Source organism: Musca autumnalis, unplaced genomic scaffold (assembly GCF_047663935.1).
Source record: "Musca autumnalis isolate F117 unplaced genomic scaffold, ASM4766393v1 scaffold_2, whole genome shotgun sequence".
In the NCBI taxonomy this organism is placed as follows: Eukaryota; Metazoa; Arthropoda; class Insecta; order Diptera; family Muscidae; genus Musca; species Musca autumnalis.
In genome coordinates, this window is record NW_027411755.1 from 179948293 (window position 1) to 179973629 (window position 25337).

General features: G+C 38.7%; 1 protein-coding gene across 15 annotated transcripts in view; it reads left to right on the forward strand.

Moving 5' to 3' along the window:
• The window catches only part of LOC141394955 (uncharacterized), a 135962-nt gene that overhangs the window by 24891 nt on the left and 85734 nt on the right, over window positions 1-25337 (forward strand). The gene's annotated exons all lie outside the window — the stretch shown is intronic.

Consider the following 25337-nt stretch of genomic DNA (forward strand, 5'->3'; position numbering starts at 1 on the left):
CAATGACGATGACTTCGAATAACACGTCTGCCGATGATGTGATATTTTCTTGTCTTGTCTCAGTTTTATTATTGTTATTAGTTTTTTTGTTTGTTTTATTATTTGTTGTTATGTTTATTTTTTTTTTAATAATCTTGTGGTAAATGTTTTGTTTGTTGTCTTCGCTTGTTTTATTTCCAACCATGTCTAGGGCTTCTTTAGTTTATTTTTAGTTTTTTTTTCATTTTTTACATCAATATTCGATGAGATTTGCATATATATAATTATTATTAATATACGGAAGTAATTTTTTTTTTTTGCTTTGAATTTTTGAAGTTAAATTAATGATGATGACAATGAATAACTTAATTAAAGGCCATTACAATCTATAGATGTTTCTACATAAGATTTTTTTAAATATATTCACCATCTTTTGAAAAAATTTGCTATGTAATGCCATCATAAATCATAACCTGATAATTAATTTGTTATAAAAGGTAGGCAGAAATCTCATATTACGAAAGTCATATTTATTAGAAGCAAATAAATGTCATGAAAAGTAGGAAACTTAACAAGTAAAAAAAGTATCAGTCGGCTTTGCCGACATAGGTATACCCTCAGCCTACATATGTCTGGGGTCCTCTCAGAATTTTGTGGCCCTTTTTGGACATTTAAACTTGCCGACAAATATGATTATTAGGATTAAAGATAAAAAGTGTTGCGGAGGAGGTACTTAAAGGAATAGACCGACATACTCCATTATGGAAATGGATCTCTTTTAGGGAGTCATATGTTTTCGAGAGATATCACGCCCACTAGTCATTTCAGTGGGTCATCGTATAAATTTTGAACCAGTATGCCAGGAAGCATGGACTTGTCCACGCAAAACATAATATCGTTCTAGACAGGACCACAACGAACACCATCGGTGTACATTTACAAACGATCTTCGAACAGAGCTTTAACTGCACTTAGGCACAAACATTGAACTTTTATGGGAGAGGTACCCTAAGAAGAGGACCTATATGGGCTATTTTAGAAGTTAAACTAAATTTGGAAAAAATATTAGGAGATCCAAAGTTTGGATCGGTTCGGGAGTTATCGTGTTCTCCAGCCACTACATACGATGCCATAGAGATTTTTTACACCTTTCGGGCTGTTTTCTAACGTCGTAATTGAGGCAGCGAGCAAGTTGCTTGAACAAAAATCAAAGTGATTCGAGAGCAGGTCTTATATTGAACTTATCCGAAATTGTGTGTGGGAGGTACCCGAAGGAGTGGACAAATATAGTCCATATTCGAACCTGATGTATATTAGATATATTAGGATGTGTAAAGTATGGGCCAAATCGGTTACTCCCTGCAAGAGTTATCGTGCGCATAATTTTTCCGAACATTTTTGAACTTTTGTCGGGGTGGTACCTGAATGAGTGGACGGATATGGCTACTCTTCAAACTTAAACTAATTTTGGACAAAATATTACGAAGGCCAAATTTTGGACTGTATCGGCAAATTCCTTCTAGAGTTATTTTGTGCTCCAACCACTACACCCAGTGTTACTGGGGCTTTTTGTAACTTTCAGTCTATTTTCTCAGGAAGTAGGGGCATGCCCCTGATGAAACTTGTGCCGTCGTATAGTGGGCAGTGAATATAAGTTATTGCAGCAAAAATCAAAGAGATTCGAGAGCAGCTCCTAAACGTCAGTTGCTTTATATTCGTGCATGAAACTGGGGGTTCTTAGATTGAGTTCCATACTAGAGTAATTTTATGAAATTGAGTAGTGGGGAACTCGGTCTAAGAATCCCTAGTTTCATGCACGAATACAAATCAACTGACGTTTCGCAAGTCAGTCTTTCACACCACACTGGCGCAACATTACTTACAACAGACTGGCCTATTTATAAAAGGTTAACAAGGTTGTTTGCCAGCACCCCACGTTATGCCGACTAGCGACTTGAGGACTTTATTTCTACTTACGATCTTGTCGCAAACTGTTATAGCTTGCGCGGGCGACATAAGCATGCTATCGAACGTTACACCCAATATCTTGGAGTGGTTAGTGGTCGAAACCCATCGACCAATGTATTTAGGAGCGGCTGCATTTCAGTCGAAATCTGTACACAATGGGGCAATATATTAAGGATAGCCTAAGAAATTCGGACGCAAAGTCCGGGCATCATGGGGGTCTGGAGTGACCGAATGGGTGTTGAGGTGTCTAAGGAGAAGACTGAGCTAATGCTGCTGAAAGGGCGTAGGAAGCTCTTGTCGTGTCAACGAGTGGTCATGTTAGCATGTCTGCCAGTGTGTCGCACTGTGTCCACGGACGCAATGCAGGTGCTACTTGGCGCCCTGCCCTTTGACCTAGAAGCGAGATGTAGGACTGTTCTGTACAAGCTGAAGCGTGGCTTGCAACTGTCTGAGGTTGATTGGCTCGGGCCTTCTGATCTGGTGGATGGGGATGTTAGGCGGCGCAGTGCAATCCTTCGGGTGCGTGCTGTTTTTAGGTGGCAGACTAGGTGGACGGACATTGACAAAGGGAGGGTGGCGTACGAATTTATTCGTGACGCTACGTTCGTATAAGACCGCCCAGACTTCTGCTTTAGTATGAGTCGGGGATTCTTAATGACGGAGCATGGCTCTTTAAATGCATTTTTATATGCAAGAGGCCTGTCCGGGACAGATTTATGTGGGTGTGGTATGACTGAAGACTAGCGGCATATACTGACGGAATGCCGGTACTATGATGACATTAGAGATTTAGTCAATATGGGTATCACGTATGGAGGGCGGGGTGGGATTTCAGTAGGGCACTTGGAGACAGGCGGACGTTTAGTTGTTTAAGTAGGTTTGCACCTGAAGTGTTTGTTAGGAGTAGGACTGGACTTAGTGGAGGTAATTCCTGCACATAGTCATCTCTACAATTTGGGCGTGTGGTGTTGGAGGAGAGTTGGTGGAGTTGGCGTGGTGCGAAGTCGGGTCCTGGTGTGGATGTCGTGCCGGTCATCCGTGAGGGTGGCTTCGTCTACTGTTTGTGTTGTGTTGTCCATTGACGCGGTCCCTGTGGGCCCATTGTGCAGTCCGTGAGGACATCATGTTAATTGTTTGTGGTCCTGTCTTGTATATTTGTTTCCGCTGGCTTATATGGAGGAGGTCACCAGTCCCGGGCCTTTTGGAGTCCAACTGGTAGTGGTCATTGGCAACGAAGCCTGACCGGAGGCTATATTCTGGTACCGCCGACGCCAGGTGCCCCCAGATCCTCGGATCTGGCCTGGCAGTTGGTTTTGGGGCTCTTGTGGGAGCATCGCGGTGGCTGTGGTTTGAACCCAAATCGCGGGCAGAGTTTCGGCTCGAATGTTGAGTTGCATATCAACCGGGTGCCTGACCCATAGAAAGGCAGGAGTTTAGAAAGGCTCCGCTCCTAACCAAGGGGGCGATCACGTCAAAATACGTGTTAGCGAATTGGTTCTCGTACTTCTGTGCGTTGGTAGACGCATCCGGTGTTAAGAGCACTGTGAGGTAGACCGCAAGGTAGGTACTCACATAAAGCCACCACGATGTATACGAAGTCGTAACGATATCTTAAAGAAAGTTTTATGAAGTGGGTGAAATCGGTGCGATTTCGAAACGAAATCGGAAGAAAATCTTTGGGAAATTCAGAAAGCGAATTTTTTTCAGAATTTCCGTACAGATTTCTGAATAATTTCGGAATAATGTCGTATGAAAATGGGAGGTACTTTCCGAATCTTCATAAAGATTTCGAAATAACGTTGTATGAAAATCAGATGAACGATTTCGGAATGTTGTCGTATGAATATCGAAGGAAAAATGTTTCTCTGGCGCCTTTTCTCTTTGTTATGTTTTTTATTGGAAGATTGCTGTTTAGGTGATAGCTCAGAAAGGCCGCAGAGAATAGTTGTTGTTTGTGGAGATGAGCAATGGTGATACAAACCCGAGTGTTACCGATAAGTAAAAGAGGAGATAAAAATAAAACACAGAGGTTTTTAGTTGGTATAAATAATAATATTGGTGTGGGTGATTTATTAAGGCGAAAAGTGCTGATGACTTTACCTGGTGTGGGTGAGACGCGTTACAATTCGCGTGTATAAACAAGGATGTTTAGGTGAGAAACCGACTTATAAAAATGTACATACGTCTGTACAGGTGAAGAGATGACTTATAAGTGTTTTGTGTATAAAAACCGAAAGTGAATCAAGGCTGAGGCAATCACTGCTTATTGGAAAGTTCTCACTACGATCCGAACTGAGCGAATACAGTTCCAGGGAGAGGGTTTGTAGAGAACACTTAAGGAAGGGAGGCCTCTCTGCGATCCGAACTAGGCGAACAAAGGCTTCCTGGAGATTTGTAGTGAAAATACCAATAGAGAGTTTCTAACTTAAACAATTGTAATTTCAAACGTTTATAATGATTTATTACACTGTGCAACATTTTCAAGGTAATTTTGAGCAAACAACTTCATATGCGGTTCTTATGAAAGTACAGACGCAACAGACAAAAACCCTCTTTGGATTTTGTTTTGTTAGATCGGGTTCGGATTTTATGGCCCTATCTAAACATGGCTAAATATTGACTTTTTAAAGAAAATCGGGGCTATATCTTTGAAACCAATACGAATCTTTCCATGACATCCGCAGCAAACTTATAGATAAGTACAAGAAGAATGTATTTGGAAACATAATGAACACGAATAACCTCATTTATTGCCTCAAATTTTATAATATATCTAAAATTTCCGTGATTTGCATATGTATCGCAGGGTATCTCCAAAACCGTCAAATATTCACTGGAAAGTAATACACAACTCTTCAGAACATATCATTGTTGTAAAATTCCTCTATCGCGTTGTTTGTAACATATTATTCAACGACAATTTGATAAATATATCAACAATACATTGAAATTTCAAATATGAGAATAAGCAGCCTGTGTGAACGTTGTTTGAAATATGTTTTGTAGAAAGTATGATATGAAATACCGCCTAAACAACATGAAATAAGTGTTATACAGTTTCAGAGTGTTCTGAAGAATTGCTAAGGACATTATTTGGAAAGTTTTTGCGAAAGGCTACTTGGTTCAACTCTCAATAATTTGGCAGTTACTGACCATAATTCCAGATATTATGTAATCTTTCCTATATTTTATCAATTTTGATGCGCTATATGCTGTTTCTCGTAGTTCGTATGTCAGACATATAAGTTCTACTACTTTGGGACTACAAAATTGCTGAAGACCGCAAAGCTAAATTCTTATTAGTTTCTGAGATAATGCACGAATCAATTAAAAAAAGGGTCGTTTTAGCCCGGTTTAGATGAGGCCATAAAATCCAAACCCGATCTACAAACACGAAACCCAACTAGGGGTTTGGTAGTCTTAATATGTACTTTCAGAAAATGCCCACTAGAAGTTGTTTGCATTTTCAGTGTTGCACAGTGTTATTTATTATATAATGTAAACTTTGTGTACGAATATGTTGAGTCTATCAGCACTAACTATACGTTACATTTATATTTAAAAATTGTATATGCGAATTTTATAACCAACCACTTTTGTAGCAGCCGCATATTTTAGCATGAATATTATTTTAATATTCTAATTATTATTTAATGCATACTATGAATGTTTGATTTATGTAATTCATTTCAATTGTGTTCAGTGTGTAACTTTTATTGACACTTACTGTAAATACTATTTACTTTGCTCTTGTGACTATACATCACTCAGAATATTGCTTGTTATTTCATTATTTTACTCAACAGAGTTATCGTTTAACTTCTCAAATCATTTAAATACTCTCACTCATTTAAATAATTTAAATACTCTCACTCTCTTTGCAATTATTGATTATAACTCAATATTATTTTTATTGCACAATTTCTTGCCTATATAAGGCAGAACAATGTTTAATTTTATGTCACTCCTCATCAACTATTGACGAATAAAGACCTATTTTTCCTCACCATCTCGGCGAATAAATATTGGAAATAATTCAGCTTAGACGTTGATCGTCCGGTTGGGATTTTTTCAATATAAATAATTTATTGTATAATACGAAAGATTAATATCCAGCTTTGACGTTAATCGTCTGGCATGGGATCTAATCCGAAATATAATACAATTTATTATATACAATATTTGCTGAGAAGGGTTCACAAGAAGTCCCCTTCTACACTTCGTTTTTCGACAAGAAACGAAAATGAAACCAACCCCTTGCTATAGTTGTGCGAAGGGATATTTGTTTCCGACATTTCGCTCCGAATTCATACCGAAATCGGAAGAAAAACATTGGTATATTCGAAAGGAAATTTACTTCCGACATTCTCTCCGAAAGCGGAATGAAATCTGAACGATTTTGCTTCCGAAATAGTTTGCTGGGATATTTTTAATGATAAATTCAATTTACAAAAACTTATTTGGAAATTCATGTTCAATCAGCTGTGCATATGCATCTACCCTGATTACTGTGATATGTTTGAAATTAACAAAAAATAAGTTTAAACAACGGGGTTTATTTCAGGATTTCGAAAAATCCAGTGGATTTTGGAGCGTAAGTGTAAACTTGGCGTAAGTTTGTGCATTACTAGGCCCAAATTTGGACTTCACGTTGTTTGAAACGGACTTCGTCCAAACATTATTTTATTTTAGCCGTATGAAAATGTGTATACCCTGTGTGGGTATAAAAATATTATTCCACAGTATTATAGACCTATCAAATGGTAATAAAAATTCTACAGAATCGAAATGAAGAGAAAATTGTCTTATATCTAAATCTTCAACTCTTCTGAGGACTGAATATTATGAATATATTACAGTTTACTTTTGAATCACACCGTTTTTGTGAAATATTGAAAAACATTATATTTTGTAAATGTTCGATTTTTATCATTCGGAGTGTGCATAAACATTACAGTTATAGGCAAAAACAACTAAAGCCTACTACGAAATGCAATTTTCATAACAATGTCATTTTTAATTAAATAAAATCCGCCTACCGACCAGACAGGTTCTAACACCTACAATCATGAATAGCAGCAATGACTAACTAACAACGCTAATTCGATAGTCATTAACTTCGACGAATAAGTGGCAAACAACAACATTTGTCAATGAGTTATTTTTGGTTTTGAATGACGTTGTGATGACTAGATTAACAACTTAAAAACACAACAACAGCAAACAAAATTAAGAAATAATGCAAAAAATTCTATTGCAAAATTTACACATTAATGAGACTAAGAAAAGAACTGTGTGTTGAAATAGAAAAACACATCGCTTGCACTGAAACTATGCCAGACAATAATCAAGAACCAAAGATCAAATTTCTGCCAGACAGAAGCAGTTATTGCTAGCTTAGGCAGATGGATGAATCAACACGAAACTAGAATCAAATCTTCAAAATCACATACATTTTATTTATGCCTAGCATAGTCATGCACACGTATGCGATTGCGAAATTCAATTCAAATAAATTATTTGCGACACCATGCGAAACCAAACATGGGATTTTGTGTCAAATGTCCAAATGATTTAAGAAAATATTCCATTTTTTGTATTATAATGTTAATTAAGATCAATGACCGATATATATAAGCACTGATCAAGATGGAAGAAATTAAGATACAGAAACTTTATTCCAACCAAACTTCATGTCAAATGTTGTGACCAACATATTCGTAAACTGAGAACAGATAGACCTTCTATTTTATAGAAGTCCTCTTATGAGGCCTTCTATTTTATAGAAGTCCTCTTATGAGGCCTTCTATTCTATAGAAGTCCTCTTATGAGGCCTTCTTTTCTATAGAAGTCCTCTTATGAGGCCTTCTATTCTTTAGAAGTCCTCTTATGAGGCCTTCTATTCTATAGAAGTCCTCTTATGAGGCCTTCTAGTCTATAGACGTCCTCTTATGAGGCCTTATATTCTATAGACGTCCTCCTATGAGGCCTTATATTATATAGAAGTCCTCTTATGAGACCATCTATTCTATAGAAGTCCCCTTAAGAGACCATCTATTCTATAGAAGTCCCCTTAAGAGGCCTTCTATTCTATAGAAGTCCTCTTATGAGGCCTTCTATTCTATAGAAGTCCTTTTATGAGGCCTTCTATTCTATAGAAGTCCTCTTATGAGGCCTTCTATTCTATAGAAGTCCTCTTATGGGGCCTTCTATTCTATAGAAGTCCTCTTATGAGGCCTTCTATTCAATAGAAGTCCTCTTATGAGGCCTTCTATTCTATAGAAGTCCTCTTATGAGGCCTCCTATTCTATGGAACTCCTCTTATGAGGCCTCCTATTCTATAGAAGTCCTCTTATGAGGCCTTCTATTCTATAGAAGTTCTCTTATGAGGCCTTTTATTCTATAGAAGTCCCCTTAAGAGACCATCTATTCTATAGAAGTCCCCTTAAGAGGCCTTCTATTCTATAGAAGTCCTCTTATGAGGCCTTCTATTCTATAGAAGTCCTTTTATGAGGCCTTCTATTCTATAGAAGTCCTCTTATGAGGCCTTCTATTCTATAGAAGTCCTCTTATGGGGCCTTCTATTCTATAGAAGTCCTCTTATGAGGCCTTCTATTCAATAGAAGTCCTCTTATGAGGCCTTCTATTCTATAGAAGTCCTCTTATGAGGCCTCCTATTCTATGGAACTCCTCTTATGAGGCCTCCTATTCTATAGAAGTCCTCTTATGAGGCCTTCTTTTCTATAGAAGTCCTCTTAGGAGGCCTTCTATTCTATAGAAGTTCTCTTATGAGGCCTTTTATTCTATAGGAGTCCCCTTATGAGGCCTTCTATTCTATAGAAGTTCTCTTATGAGGCCTTCTATTCTATAGAAGTCCTCTTATGAGGCCTTCTATACTATAGAAGAAGTCCTCTTAGGAGGCCTTCTATTCTATAGAAGTTCTCTTATTAAGCCTTTTATTCTTTAGGAGTCCCCTTATGAGGCCTTCTATTCTATAGAAATTCTCTTATGAGGCCTTCTATTCTATAGAAGTCCTCTTAGGAGGCCTTATATATAAGTCTTCTTAGGACGCCTTCTATAGAAGTTCTCTTATGAGGCCTTTTATTCTATAGAAGTCCTCTTATGAGGCCTTCTATTCTATAGAAGTCCTCTTATAAGGCCTTCTATTCTACAGAAGTCCTCTTATAAGGCCTTCTATTCTATAGAAGTCCTCTTAGGAGGCCTTCTATTCTATAGAAGACCTCTTATGAGGCCTTCTCTTCTATAGGAGTCCTCTTATGAGGCCTTCTATTCTATAGGAGTCCTCTTATGAGGCCTTCTATTCTACAGAAGTCCTCTTATAAGGCCTTCTATTCTATAGAAGTCCTCTTAGGATGCCTTCTATTCTATAGAAGTCCTCTTATGAGGCCTTCTATTCTATAGGAGTCCTCTTATGAGGCCTTCTATTCTATTAAAGTCCTCTTTTGGGGCCTTCTATGAATAGAAGGCCTCAACTATTCTATAGAAGTCCTCTTATGAGGCCTTCTATTCTATAGAAGTCCTCTTATGAGGCCTTCTATTCTATAGAAGTCCTCTTATGAGGCCTTCTATTCTACAGAAGTCCTCTTATGAGGCCTTCTATTCTACAGAAGTCCTCTTATAAGGCCTTCTATTCTATAGAAGTCCTCTTAGGATGCCTTCTATTCTATAGAAGACCTCTTATGAGGCCTTCTCTTCTATAGGAGTCCTCTTATGAGGCCTTCTATTCTATAGGAGTCCTCTTATGAGGCCTTCTATTCTATTAAAGTCATCTTTTGGGGCCTTCTATGCTATAGAAGTCCTTTTAGGAGGGGCCTTCTTTAGAAGTCCTCTTAGGAGGTTTTCTTTAGAAGTCCTCTTAGGAGGCCTTCTTTAGAAGTCCTCTTAGGAGGCCTTCTTTAAAACTCCTCTTAGGAGGCCTTCTTTAGAAGTCCTCTTAGGAAGCCTTTTATTCTATAGAAGTCCTCTTAGGAGGCCTTTTATTCTATAGAAGTCCTCTTATGAGGCCTTCTGTTCTATAGAGATCCTCTTAGGAGGCCTTCTATTCTACAGAAGTCTCTTTTGAGGCCTTCTATTCTTATTAGGGCTTTTATTCTATAGAAGTCCTCTTATGATGCCTTCTATTCTATAGAAGTCCTCTTAGGAGGCCTTCTATTCTACAGAAGTCTCTTATGAGGCCTTCTATTCTATATAAGTCTTCTTCTGAGGCCTTTTATTCTATAGAAGTCCTCTTAAGAGGCCTTCTATTCTATAGAAGTCCTCTTATGAGGCCTTTTATTCTATAGAAGTCCTCTTATGAGGCCTCCTATTCTATAGAAGTCATCTTATGAGGCATTCTATTCTATAGAAGTCCTCTTATGAGGCCTTCTATTCTATAGAAGTCCTCTTATGAGGCCTTCTATTCTACAGAAGTCCTCTTATGAGGCCTTCTATTCTACAGAAGTCCTCTTAGGAGGCCTTTTATTCTATAGAAGTTCTCTTATGAGGCCTTCTATAGATGTCCCCTTAAGAGGCCTTCTATTCTATAGAGATCCTCTTAGGAGGCCTCCTATTCTACAGAAGTCCTCTTATAAGGCCTTCTATTCTATAGAAGTCCTCTTAGGAGGCCTTCTATTCTATACAAGTCCTCTTATGAGGCCTTCTATTCTATAGAAGTCCTCTTATGAGGCCTTCTATTCTATAGGAGTCCTCTTTTGAGGCCTTCTATTCTATAGACGTCCTCTTATGAGGCCTTCTATTCTATAGAAGTCCTCTTATGAGGCCTTCTATTCTATAGAAGTCCTCTTATGACGCCTTCTATTCTACAGAAGTCCTCTTATGAGGCCTTCTATTCTACAGAAGTCCTCTTAGGAGGCCTTTTATTCTATAGAAGTTCTCTTATGAGGCCTTCTATAGATGTCCCCTTAAGAGGCCTTCTGTTCTATAGAGATCCTCTTAGGAGGCCTTCTATTCTACAGAAGTCTCTTTTGAGGCCTTCTATTCTATAGAAGTCCTTTTATTAGGGCTTGTATTCTAAAGAAGTCCTCTTATGATGCCTTCTATTCTTTAGAAATCCTCTTAGGAGACCTTCTATTCTACAGAAGTCTCTTATGAGGCCTTCTATTCTATAGAAGTCCTCTTAGGAGGCCTTTTATTCTATAGAAGTCCTCTTAGGAGGCCTTCTATTCTATAGAAGTCCTCTTATGAGGCCTTCTATTCTATAGAAGTCCTCTTATGAGGCCTTCTATTCTATAGAAGTCCTCTTATGAGGCCTTCTATTCTACAGAAGTCCTCTTATGAGGCCATATATTCTATAGAAGTCCTCTTATGAGGCCTTCTATTCTATAGAAGTCCTCTTATGAGGCCATCTATTCTATAGAAGTCCTCTTATGAGGCCTTCTATTCTATAGAAGTCCTCTTATGAGGCCTTCTATTCATAGAAGTCCTCTTATGAGGCCTTCTATTCTATAGAAGTTCTCTTATGATGCCTTCTATTCTATAGAAGTCCTCTTATGATGCCTTCTATTCTGTAGAAGTCCTCTTATGATGCCTTCTATTCTATAGAAGTCCCCTTATGAGGCCTTCTATTATTTAGAAATCCTCTTATGAGGCCTTCTATTCTATAGAAGTCCCCTTATGAGGCCTTCTATTCTATAGAAGTCCTCTTATGAGGTCTTCTATTCTATAGAAGTCCTCTTATGAGGCCTTCTATTCTATAGATGTCCTCTTATGAGGCGTTCTGTTCTGTAGAGGTCCTCTTATGAGACCTTCTATTCTATGTAAGTCCCCTTATGAGGACTTCTACTCTGTAGAAGTCCTCTTATGAGGCCTTCTGTTCTATAGAAGTCCTCTTATGAGGCCTTCTGTTCTATAGAAGTCCTCTTATGAGGCCTTCTATTCTATAGAAGTCTTCTTATGAGGCCTTCTATTCTATAGAAGTCCCCTTATGAGGCCTTCTATAGAGGTCCCCTTCTGAAGCCTTCTGTTCTATAGAAGTCCTCTTATGAGGCCTTTTGTTCTGTAGGCGTCCATTTAGGAGAACAATATTCTATAGAAGTCCGTATTGGAGGTCTGGTATTCTACATAAATCCTGTTAGAAGATCTTCTATTTTATAAAAGTCCTCTTAGGAGACCTACTATTCTTCTTAAGAAGCCATGTTACTCCATGAAGCCCTCCTAAGAGACCTTAAGTTCCATAGAAGTCCTCTTAGAAGACCTTCTATTCTACAGAAATCCTCTTAGGAGACCTTCAATTCGAAGACTTATTGCAATAAACTCGTTAGCCTCTTAGAGAGAAACGTAGAAAGTCTGTCAGAGAGTAGATGAGTCTACTCAACATTCATTGACACGCAAACAATAAATATAAACAAATTAAAATAAAATAATAAATTCCAAAAAATGTAAAAATAACAACAAATAACATTAGATCACTGACTGATCGGCAATTGTCATCTTCTCTAACAATTACAATAAAACAACAACTTGACATTGACATCGGTACATTAATGACAGAACAATATCAATTACATTGGGTCGGGCCACAACGTGTCGTACATCTCAAATAACATGACCATCAAAGCAACTCCATCCACCACACAGTTTCATACATACATACGTGCAATCATATGTATGTAGAATAGAATATACATTGTAGCTGGACGGTGTAACTGCAGCGCTTAGCATAAAATCAAATGTTGTGATTAATTTCAATTGAAAAAATCAACAACAAGTAGCATTGACTTGGTTCCAAAAGCAAAAAGTACTTCTTTTTGCTTCGGACTTTCCACAAACCTATCTCTTCTATCCAATTTTTTGTTATTCTACTTTTTCCATTGTACGCATCATTGCGGAATAGTCAGTTGGTCTGTATCTATCTGTGTTGGATGGTTGATTGCTGGCACCACTTTAGAGAAAAGTGTGCGTTTGTTCGTTTGTTTTAAGGTGGCATAGAGAATGTGTGCTACTAGCTAAGCGTAACAGTAACATACTTGGCAGGGTTCGGCTACAAGGAGCATACAGTTTCTATTTTTTACTTTCGGTGGTTTAAGAGAACGTCAATCTTGTGAAGAGAAGAAGTCCGGGCCAGATCGCCCACACCATATGTTAACATCGGTGTACTTCCGAGGCTGCCCTGGTCTTAGCGTCCTCCAGCACGGCTACAATAGGAACAATGTTGCTGCTTGCAGCGCTAGAACATTTCCCATCTCCGTAGTCGCCCCAACAGCGACAAACCCAGCATCTAACACGTTATTATGTTGTTCAGAGCCTCATAAATCAATCATTCCTGTATTTCAATTGCAATGGTCTCCGCAAAATTGTAGACTTTATGATTCGGAGAAACATAACGGCCACCGGTATCTACCCGTAGATTCCAACATTTCGATGGTTACGACATTTTGCAGAAATATCATACAAGAAGCTAAGGAATTTTTACTAGACTTCCTTATACATCAGTCTATCCAGTACAGACATATTTCGTTGGAGCTTAACTCTAGTGACCCATGGCTCTTAGGAGGCCTTCTGAGAGAAGTTTCCATTGTCCCTTCTTTAATGTTTGTGGAACATAGGAGGCCGTCTATTCTATTGAAGTCCTCTTAGAAGGCCCTGTATTACTTAGAAATCTCCTTAGAAGGCCGGCTAATCTTAGGTGCCCTTCTACAGAAATCCTCTTACGGATCCTTATATAGAATAGGAAGAAAATTGGAAAATATCTTAGGAGACTCTCTATTCTACAGAAGTCTTCGTATCAGATCCTCTGTTCAATAGATGTCTTCTTAGAAGACATTCTATTCTATAGAGGCTCCTTTATTATTCCTCTTAAGAGGCCTTCTATTCTAAAGAAGAAGACCTTATATTTTAAAGAAATCATCCTGGATGCCTTCTATTCTAAAGAAGAAGACCTTCTATTTTAAAGTAATCCTCTTAGGAGGCCTCCCATTCTACAGAAGTCTTTGTATGAGACCCTCTGTTATATAAAATGTCTTCGAAGGCCTTCTATTTTAGAGAAATCTTCTTAGGAGAAAATCTATTATATAGAAATCCTCTTAGAAGCCCTTCTATTCCATATAAGTCCTCTACCATCTAGTCCCCAGTAAGGGGACTTCAATGCTCATCATGAGCTTTGGCATTCTGCCCTAGGCAATTACTATCTGACCAGTATCCATCCAACTTCATAACTTCTAACCGTCGTATTATTCTGAACCATGGAAAAGCACATTGGCAAGGGTTCAGAGAATTTAGCAATCTCCCACAGATCATCGGGTATCTGTCAGAATTTTCCGGGGCGTCATCACAACTGAAACCGTTCGTTACATATCTGTTGGTCGAATACCTTAAACCAGACCAAATTTTTCAGCAGAGGCGACGTGACTTTCAAATGATGCTGATGAGCTAGAGACCTAAGAATTGGGGAACTTAAAACTGAAACAGGACAGAAGGCGAGCGTAAGCTGGGAAAGTGGATAGACATTCTGAAGCAATGCAACATTGGTACAGAATTAAGTAAATTTTCGGCAGCGGTTAAATTGCGTTTGAATGCTGGAAAGAAGGATGATAGAACAGCTGTTACTTTCAACGTCGTGACAGTGGCAGATCCGAAGAGCACCCCCAGAGTGATTGGGCGAACACATGTTCCCTACGCCGTATAAGATCCCTTTAAGTCAAGGAGGTACCACCACAACTTGCGATGAGCGCAGATGTCATCCGAAACGTGAAATCATGGAAAACGTTGGGCCCATACGAAATATCAATTGTAATGCTTACGTAAGAGGATAAACCTGAACTTAAGTATTTAACAAGTGTTCTCAATTAATCGTTAGCCACCCATATTGTACCAGAAACCTGGATCGTTGGAAGTGTGGTCCCGCTACTGCAGCAAGTCTATGATGTCGAATCGTTCCGGCCGATTTTGCTTCTGTCGCCAATAGTGAAATTTTTACTGGTAAAACTCCACCCATCATGAGAAGCTGTTTCCCAGTTGGCCAGCATCAGCATGTACTCCACAACAACATTACACGCCATGTTCACACATAACAGTCGAGGACTGAACCAGAACAGCCAGTGCGACCGAACAGTCATTGTGACCTATCGTGGGCCTTCTATATCGACATCTATGTCAAGCTGTTGGAGGGCCTTTGGATGACTTCCCTCCAGCTATGTTTGAAAGTGTATATTACGGTGGTTTTGAGGAATTCGGAAATAAGAAATCGAGACCCGTAGGGTAATAAAGGGGAGAAGTCATGGCTGGGTGATATCTCCGAAACTGTTTAACCTTTACCTTTCTGATTTCCGCACGCTCCTGATGGTATAGAGATCGCTATGTATGTCGCTAATTGTAAGAACTTGGCGTCGGGTTCTATAGCCGATGACACATGTGATAGGTTAATTACCTACATAGCTGAATTGCAGCTAAATCTACTGCCACACTGTTCAGGCTCCCCCTGAATATTTTGGTCGGTGATATCCTGATTCCTACCACTATTTACCCCGAAATATTGAGTGTAATGTTCGATAGCATGTTTAAGTCGACGTCACAAAGCCACAGCTATTTGAAGCAAGTTCCTCAATTCGCTGGCCGACAGCACATCGGTTGCTGACAAAGAAACCTTATTGAACTTTTACAAAGCAATAGACTGATCTGTGGTAAGCTGTACGACTGGAAAATGGAATGGAAATAGAAAAAATTCTCCTTGGAAGCACATTCAACCAGACACTCTGCGACAGTGTGCCATCTCATGACAACACTGTACCATCTTTAAGAGGAAACGAAGATTTTACCGGTACATTAGAGCAACAAGATGTTACCAATGCAGTACCTGCTTCGGCGTTTTTGTCATAAACATATTTGCCTCGATCTTGTGGAAAAGCCCGCCCGAAGAGATCTTCAAAATCTAGATAATGATGTCTAAAGTTACACACGGGAACCTCCACAGATTAACGAGGCTATCAGCCAGGCTTGGTTAACATTCACAGTGAAGCACTTGCACCGGCAGTTTTAAGTTATAGTCTGAATGCCGTACTCATAGACCACCGCCCCATTAATCGAAGCAGAAGAAGGCAAGTTGTCAAGTCAAACAAGAACGGTTTTATCACAATTAAGAACATGCGGTAAATATTTCAAAGCAACTGAAGGCTAATGTCTGGTCATCATCTAAGCACAATTTATTGGTGTTTAAAAAACTGGACCGAATCATTTTATCGATGTTGTCCCATACAGACCTTCGGCCAAATAGAATACTTATTTCGTAAGTTATCGAGCTCATCAGTCATTTTAGTTGGAGCCGGTAGCGTATTTTTGAACTTTTGAGCCATTATCTCAGGAAGTATTGACTTGCACCCGGTAAAACTTGAGTAGTCGTAATAGAGGCTGTGAGGACACCTTGCTACAAACAATATCAAAACGATTCGAGACGCGTCCTTAAACTGCAAATGTGCTAAAATTTTTGAAATTTTGTGTGGAAGATGATTTCGGAAATCGGAGTAGATCGATATTGTTCATATGCTAACGTAAACAATGACTGCTAGAAATATTACGATGTTCAATGTATGGACCAAATCGGTTACTCGCATTGAAAGTTATAGTGCTTACCATTACTGAATTTTATTGGGGAGGTACTAAAATTTTTGAAATTTTGTGTGGAAGATGATTTCGGAAATCGGAGTAGATCGATATTGTTCATATGCTAACGTAAACAATGACTGCTAGAAATATTACGATGTTCAATGTATGGACCAAATCGGTTACTCGCATTGAAAGTTATAGTGCTTACCATTACTGAATTTTATTGGGGAGGTACCAAAAGAGGTCCGATCGTCGAACTTGATCTAAGTTTAAACAAAATATTATTATAAAAGTCAGCAGCAAAGTCCACAGTGTGAGCAGAGCAATTTACTCCTCTTTCTTCTGTGGAGGCGTGATTTGCCTGTCTTCCTGCAACGCCAACATCTGCTTCTTCCCATCTATCTAGTAGAATATAAATACCGTGCCAAAAAAACTGCTCGAATTTTGAAGAAAAAAATTAAGCAAGCCAATTTCTTATATACTCTACATAGGTGAAGTACATATATTAGGGGCATGCAGAAGATGCCAGATCTGGGCTGAAGAGCGGATTAGGAGGAAATATTTTGAACAAGTTTGCGGCCAATTCAGTTTCTCCAATTTTTAATCTTCGGAGAACATATACGGTATATATTGTTACGAATGTAACTGATAGGTTTAAGTTAGTTTAGTTTAATTTCCGTTAATTTAAAAATTTGAATTGTAACGTAAAGTTTTTATTACGCAGTTACTTTATTTAAGCAACAACAACTACCATGTATAACTCTCTTCATTATTCTAGATGTTACTTTACCTTTCATTAATGTGCTTTTATTTTGTTTTGCCATAATCATGTAATTATTGTTTAGTTTGTTACTTCTTTGCACATGTTTGTTGTTGTTACGTCATTACTGTGCTTGTCGTCCAATTGTATTCCCCATGTATGTATGTGAGTATGGTTGTTCGCTTAGTGCGAATGTGCGTCTGTGTGTTCGCTGCACAGATTCGAGATGTTGCCATATGTGTTCTGGAGGACTCTAGAACAGGGAGACTTTGGGGTATAAATACCGGGGAAATGGCAATGACGGAGTAGTTGTGTTTTAAGCGTTGAACTGAACAGATCGGTTAAAGAATAGCTGCGTGCTAACTAGAGACTTGCTGTGTGCTTAGTAATTAAAGTCGGTTCCGAATAAGTGTAATAAAGTAAATAAAGCATTGTAGAAACGTAATCTAAAACGAACCCTGTTTTATTTGGTACAAATCGTACTGGGGAATAAAACAACGTCTACACGGAGATTAGTTAAACCTAATTCCGTAACAATTGGTGTCAGAAGTGGGATTACGATCATCCTGCAATGAAGTTTAAGGATCTACGAGTGGAAGACTTGAAGAAGGAGCTAAGTAAGTTGGAGTTGTGTTCTACTGGCAACAAGGCCGAACTACAAAAACGCTTGTTGGAAGAGTTCGAGCGCCGTGGAATGAACATCGATGAATATGAGTTCGACGGTAAGGAGGAAGTCGAGTTATCGGCAAAGGGCGAATCCAGCGTTGAGGAAGTTTCGTCGGTAGCTGCCAGGGGTGACGATTTGAAATCAATGCTGGCTATGATGATGCTGGAAATGAAATCTGACAACAGTAAGATGTTAGAAGAGATGTCTAGAAAGAATGAAGAAACTTCCAGACTTGTGATAGAAATGAAAGCGGAAAATTGTAGAATGATGGAAGAAAATTCCCGTAAAATGTTGGAAGAGATATCCAGAAAAAGCGAAGAAAATTCCAGAAAATTAGAGGAAAAATTAGAAGAGAACTCTAGAAAAATCTCTAAGGGCATGGAAGAGAAATTAGAGGTAAAGTCTAGAACAATTAACGAGAAACTCGAGAACATCACGATGGTGATTGAAAATAGAGTAGAAAACGTGGAGGTACAAATTAAAGAGTTGGATAAAAAGATTTTGTCTGTTGACGAGAAATTTCTGGTTCAAGATGAGAAGATTCTGGGCATAGAAAAGAAAATGTCGGAACTGGAAATTAACGGCGATCCAGTGAGAGCTATTCATAACACGTTAAAAATTAAGCCTCCATTGTTCGACGGCTCTACATCTTTCAATGTGTTCAAATTACAGTTCGAGACAGTGGCTGCTAGAGATTCTTGGAACGACAACGAAAAGGCGGTATCACTCCTTATGGCATTGAAGGGTGATGCTGCTGACGTATTACAATATATTCTTGGTCAGCATAACGGCTGAAATTTGGTATATAGTCATCGTTGCAGGTAAAAAAATTGCACCTGAAATTTGTTTAGGTCCACGCCTTCATAGAAGCATACCTCCCGATTTTCGGTATTTTGAAGGTTGTGGCCTCCATATCCCACCGAAATGGCCAAAATTTGGTATTTAGTCTTCGTTGTGGGCACACAAATTTTCACCTGAAATTTGTCGGGGTGGGTCCACACCCCCCCCCCCCCCCCAGAGCCGTACCTCTCGATTTTCGATATATTATAGTTGTGTCCTCAATCCCACCGAAACGGCTGAAATATGGTATATGGTGTTCGTTGCGGGTAAAAAATGTTCACCTGAAATTTCTCAGTTTGTGTCCACGCCTTCATATAGCCCTCTTAGAAGCATACCTCCCGATTTTCGTTATTTTGAAGGTTGTGGCCTCAATATCCCACCGAAATGGCCGATATTTGGTATTTGGTCTTCGTTGTGGGTATACAACTTTCCACCTGAAATTTGTTGGTGTGGGTCCGCGCCTGCCCCTAGAACCGTACCTCTCGATTTTGTAGTTTGTGCTCTCACTATTGCAACGACTGATATGCGGTATTTAGTCTTCGGGGTATAAAACTTTCAACCAGAAATTGTTTAGTATTACTCCACGTCTTCATGTAACCCCCATAGAACCGTACGTCCCATTTTCTGTATTTTGAAGTTTGCGTCCTCAATATCCCACCGAAACGGCTGAAATTTGGTATATAGTCATCGTTGCAGGTAAAAAGATTGCACCTGAAATTTGTCAGTTTAGGTCCACGCCTTCATATAGCCTTCTTTGAAGCATACCTCCCGACAACCCAAAAACCATAAGTACTGAAGATTAAGTCAGAACCCATTTATGTTTAGAATTTTGGCAAGGATTTTCGGCAAATCGGCTACTGTAGATTATTTGTACATCACCATCTACGTTCATTGTCATCATTAGGTCCATTTGAAATTTGTTTACTGAATTGCATTTATTGTCGTCAAAAAGTTCCTCAATATTCGAATATGCAAAAATGTCCACACTTCTGGCATCAAAGTTACACAAAATATTTGTTTAAAATTCTCAAAAGTGTTCCAAAATTAAAAAAAAAAAAAAAAAACATAAACATGTCCAATTTTATTGCTCCTCCTCCTCTTGTCACCACATTGTCTTGCAAAAACCTACCACGAGTGGAACGAATTCGAAATTGCCCAACGTTGATTTATAATACCCTCACCAATTTGCTGACAATAGCCCAAACCCTGGCTTACACAAATCGGTTTCAATTTGTATTCATTTATTTTCCGCGTTATTAACCATAAATTCTCCATAGACGACGTCTGTCGGTCTGGTTTTACAATTCGTGTTTCGGGTTTATAAACGAAAAAAAGAGATATCCAAAAACTTACCTTTTATGGTACGGATGGATGGATGGTTGGATGGTGGTTGAATTAAAGTGTGATGTCATTTTATTCTTTTGTATGATAACGATGATTGCTGTGGTGATGATATTTTAGATCATCATCATTATGATGATCATCAAAAACAATTTAGCACTGAATAGAGCCAATGATTTCACAAAATTAAATTTAATCATTTTCACTTCGTCGCTGTGCTTTGTTTGTCTGCAAAATATAGAAATAAAATTGAAATAAAGAATTAGTTTGGCATTTTTTTGTTAAGAATTTTGATTAATAAAAAAATTGAATTGAATTCAATTCTAAATAAAAATAAACAACGAACAAGTGATACGCTATACAACCTGAGACCATTGTGCGGGCTCTATCCCCTCAACTAAGTGGTGCAAAATTAAGCAACTGGGGAAAACATGCAAATAAACAACTTTACACTCAAGTACTCGTTTCACTGATTGATCGATTAAACCAAACACCTTAATGGTTGATTGCTACGGAAGAGGGTTTGGTACATGTCGGATTTTACATCAGCATCATTAGCGGGATGGCGGTTAAATTCTAATAATCTTTACAATTTTTTAACATCAAATGATAGAAACAATAAATAAGGCGACAAGCATAAACAAATATTTTGATAAATGGTTGAATGGTTTCCCAAAACCTCAGCTCAAAGTGACGTCAGCTTTAAATTTATTTTTGAGTTGAGATTCTGGTGGCTTTGATCAGACACCATTACCCTTACTTAAAATTCAAAACTAGAGGTGTGAAGGGGGTGAAACTCCCCAGTCTCCCCAGTCTGATGCACAATGATATCAATTAATTGTGGCACACAATTTCTTTATAAAAAGACAATGTATTTTATTAATGTACAAAATTGGAATGAAAGACTGAATACATATTTTTCATATTCAAACTGAAAACTTATAAAAGTCAAAACAATGTGAACTACGATATAAATAATTTATTGTAAAGTAACATATAGTGTACCTACATCACTCCCCCTCCTGAAGCATCAATGTCCAACTCGCTTTACTCTTTTGTCCTCATTTTGGGACTCGGTGGTCTCGACAAATGCAGGTTTAATTCTATCTATCGAAATAGTTCTAATATTTCCATCGATTTCTAGCTTGAAAAATTTCTTATCTCTTTCTATAACTTTGTATGGGCCCTCATATGGTTGCTGCAAAGATCGCCCATTTTCTACGCGTACAAATGCATATTTACAACTAGAAAGATCTTTGGATATATATACCCCTTTAGTAGTGTTCTTGTGATGCGATAAATTGGATCGAATGTCTTTGAAATAACCCTTCAATTTATCCACCAATTCAGAGTTGTAATCGATTGTACTTGGAACTACTAACTCACCAGGTAAACGAACGTCCTGTCCATACACCATCTGAGCAGGAGTATGGCCTAAATCCTCCTTTAATGTACACCTTAGCCCTAACAACACCATCGGAAGCACCTCGAACCAATTTGCTTGCTGATTGCTTGCCATAATTGCAGCTTTAAGCTGCCTATGAAACCGCTCAACCATGCCATTTGCTTGGGGATGATATGCAGAAGTTGTAATTCTGTGGCTGCCGAGTAACCGGGTTAATTCCGTAAACATCTTTGATGTGAACTGCGTTCCTCTGTCAGTTGTTATAGTGAGTGGCACCCCAAAACGAGACACGTATCTAGAAAATAAAGTCCGAGCGACTGTTTCAGCCGTAATATCCCTAAGTGGGTATGCTTCTGGCCAACGTGTGTACCTATCAATGACAGTCAGTAGATATCGATGACCGCGTGAAGGTGGCAATGGTCCTACAATATCAACATGTATATGCTCAAACCTGCCCTTCGGAATATCTATTTTCATTACAGGAGATTTTGTGTGCCTAGTTATCTTCGATTTCTGACAACCAATACAATCTCTAGCCCAAACATTAATTTCCTTGCTCATACCTGGCCAGTAATATCTCATTCAAATCATCCGACGACTAGCTCTAACACCTGGATGGGAAACAGAATGCAACTTTTCGAACACCACTCTACGCATTGTTAGTGGAATATACGGTCGCGGTGTCTCTTGTGACCCTTCGCACCAAAGATTAATATTAAACAACGGAATTTCGATTAGCTTTAAATTATGGAATGTATCCTTATTTTGCAAAATCTCTGTCAGCTTGTCATCTTTTTGCTGTTCTGCACTCAATAATTTTAAATTCAACTCCGAGCTATTCAGGACCTCAACCTCAAACGACCTTGAAAGCGTATCAGCTACGACGTTGGAAGTTCCTCGAACGTATTGAATATCATTTGTAAATTGTGAAATGTATTCTAATTGTCGGATCTGTCGTGGACTTCGTTCTGTCTTTGACTCCATAGCACGTATCAGTGGTTTATGGTCTGTAAACACTGTAAAACATCTTCCTTCAAGCATATACCTAAAATGCTTTATGTTGTCATGAATCGCCAGTAATTCGCGATCAAAAGCACTATATTTCGATTCTGTAGGGGACAGTTTCCGTGAAAAGAACGCCAACGGCTCCGTTACACTACCACGTACCTGCTGTAGGACCCCTCCGATTGCAGTACAAGACGCATCGACCGTCAACGTTAGTTTTGACTTACCATCAAAGTGACTCAACATAATTCGAGATGCGAAAGCTTTTTTAATGTCAAGGCTTTTTCAGCCTTGTCATCCCATGTTAAAATTTTCTTCTTATCACTGAAAGCGCAATTTATCATATCATGTATAGGACCCGACATTTCCGCCAGTCCGGGAATGTACCTATGATAATAATTGACCATACCCATAAATTTTTGCATAAGCTTAACTGTAGTCGGTTTCTCAAAATCTCGAATGGCAGAGACCTTATCATCTGTTGGTCTAATTCCCTCCTCTGAAACATTATGTCCCAGAAAATCAATATTTGTTGCGCCGAATGTACACTTCCCTGGCTTAATGTTTAACCCATATTCCTGTAGCCTAGTAAATATCACTCTGAGGTGACGTACATGTTCCTCTTCATTTTCGCTAAAAACTAATACATCGTCTATGTAAACAAATACAAAGTCCAGACCTTTGAACACCTCGTTAATAAAACGTTGAAAGGTTTGAGATGAGTTCCTCAACCCAAAGGGCATTCGAACAAATTCAAACATACCGAAGGGTGTTGTAATCGCTGTCTTGTGTACATCTTCTGGTGCCATTGGAATCTGATGATAAGCACGAACTAAGTCTAACTTTGAAAACACTCGTTTCCCCTTCATATTCATCTTTAAGTCGTGTATGTGTGGTATAGGATACCTGTCTGGGACTGTGACCGCGTTTAACTGCCTAAAGTCTCCACAAGGCCGCCAATCATCTGGGTCCTTTTTTGGGACTAGATGCAGAGCAGATGCTACGCTCGAGTCCGAGGGTCTGCAAATCCCGCATTTGACTAAATATTCAAATTCTGATTTAGCCACTTTATATTTCATAGGATCCAGACGCCTAGGCTTTGTATAGGGCAATGCGCCATTAGTCACTATTCTATGTACAGTCGAATGTTTCACTGGTTTCGTGTAATCTGGTTCCGACGTCAATGAGGGGAATTCATTCAGTAAGTTAGTATATTGATTTTGGTAAGCAAAGATCTTTGGCAACTGAATACTACATAGTTGTGAACATGCAGACACTTTCAAGTTTGTTATAGGGTCCACCAAACTCTTATTCCGAATATCTACCAATAATCCGTATTTGTGAAGGAAGTCTGCTCCAATTATCGGCCTACTAATATTTGCTAATGTGAACGCGAACTGAAAATCACGACGCATACCTAAATCGACGTTCAACAACTTTTTCCCATACGTCTGGATTGTTGTCCCATTGGCAGCTGTCAGGACCACATCTGATACTCTCTTATAATTTCTAAATTTCGATGCCGGCAAAATTGATATATCAGCCCCGCTATCCACTAAAAATTTTAATTTATTCGATTTGTCGTACACAAATAGGCGACGTGTTGATATTTCTGCGCACCCATTGCCCGTCGCTTTTACAATGGGCCTAATTAGTTTTTTGAACCATTGTTTTCATAATACGAGCAAGGCTGTTCACAATTTCTAGCATCCTTGCCGAATCTGTAATGGAACCTACCCAGCCAATTCCTTTTTTTATTTCCCGATCGTGACATCCTTCCACTAAATCTTTCTCTTCTATCTCGATCTTGCATCTCCTCGAACTGTCGTTTCATTGCAGAAAGCTCCAATGAAAGTTTGTCAAATCCTTGGCAAATATTACTAGTAGCTTGAACTAGACCCTCTACCACTTTACCCATGTCTGGAATTAATGTCTTTTCCGACGATGCAGATACTCCTAGTGCAGATAATTCATCCCTTTGTAGAACTTCCCAAATATTATCCGCTGTCTGAATAAGCTGATTCGTGTCAGTAATATTTGATCCCATCAATGCAACATTAAGATTTTTTGGCAATCTTCGTATCCATATTCTTTTCAAAACGTCCTGACTAAACTGTGTGCCCGCCATTAGTGACATAGATCTATACAATTCGGATGGCTTCTGGTCTCCCATTTCTAAATCAGATAGAATCTTGTCGATGGGTTTACTCTCGCTTAAAGTATGTCGTTTTATCAATACATCCTTTAAATCTTCATAGCTGTTGTTATTTCTCGAGTTGCGAATAACATCTAAAACAGACATTATCACTTCCTGAGGTAAAGCTGTAACAACATACTCATATTTAGTTTTATCCAAAGTGATCCCTTTAGTTGCGAATTGCATCTCAGCATGAATAAACCATGCCTCTGGACAATTTGTCCAAAACCCCGGAAGTTTTATAGAAGCGGCAGAAACCTCAAACCCACTCGATTGGTTCGTCATACTAGAACTATTCGATGACACCGACTGTGCATTCGAATTAGAAGCTAATGTACCGTCGTTAGCCGATGAATTATTTTCGTTCGGACCCCCACCTACTTGTTGTGGTGACCTTAACATGTTGATACTTCGGAGAAGGAGTTTACACAATAATTTGGAAATGAATATGTAATGGACAGATAGAAATAATAATGATACTAATAATAATTATAATCCAAGTAATTATCACGTATGATAACTAATAATACTGTGCTTGCCTCCAGATTCTACAAACTTACGTATGGTAGATGGTTGATACGCTTGGTGGTCCGATTCCAATGATATAAATATCCTTATC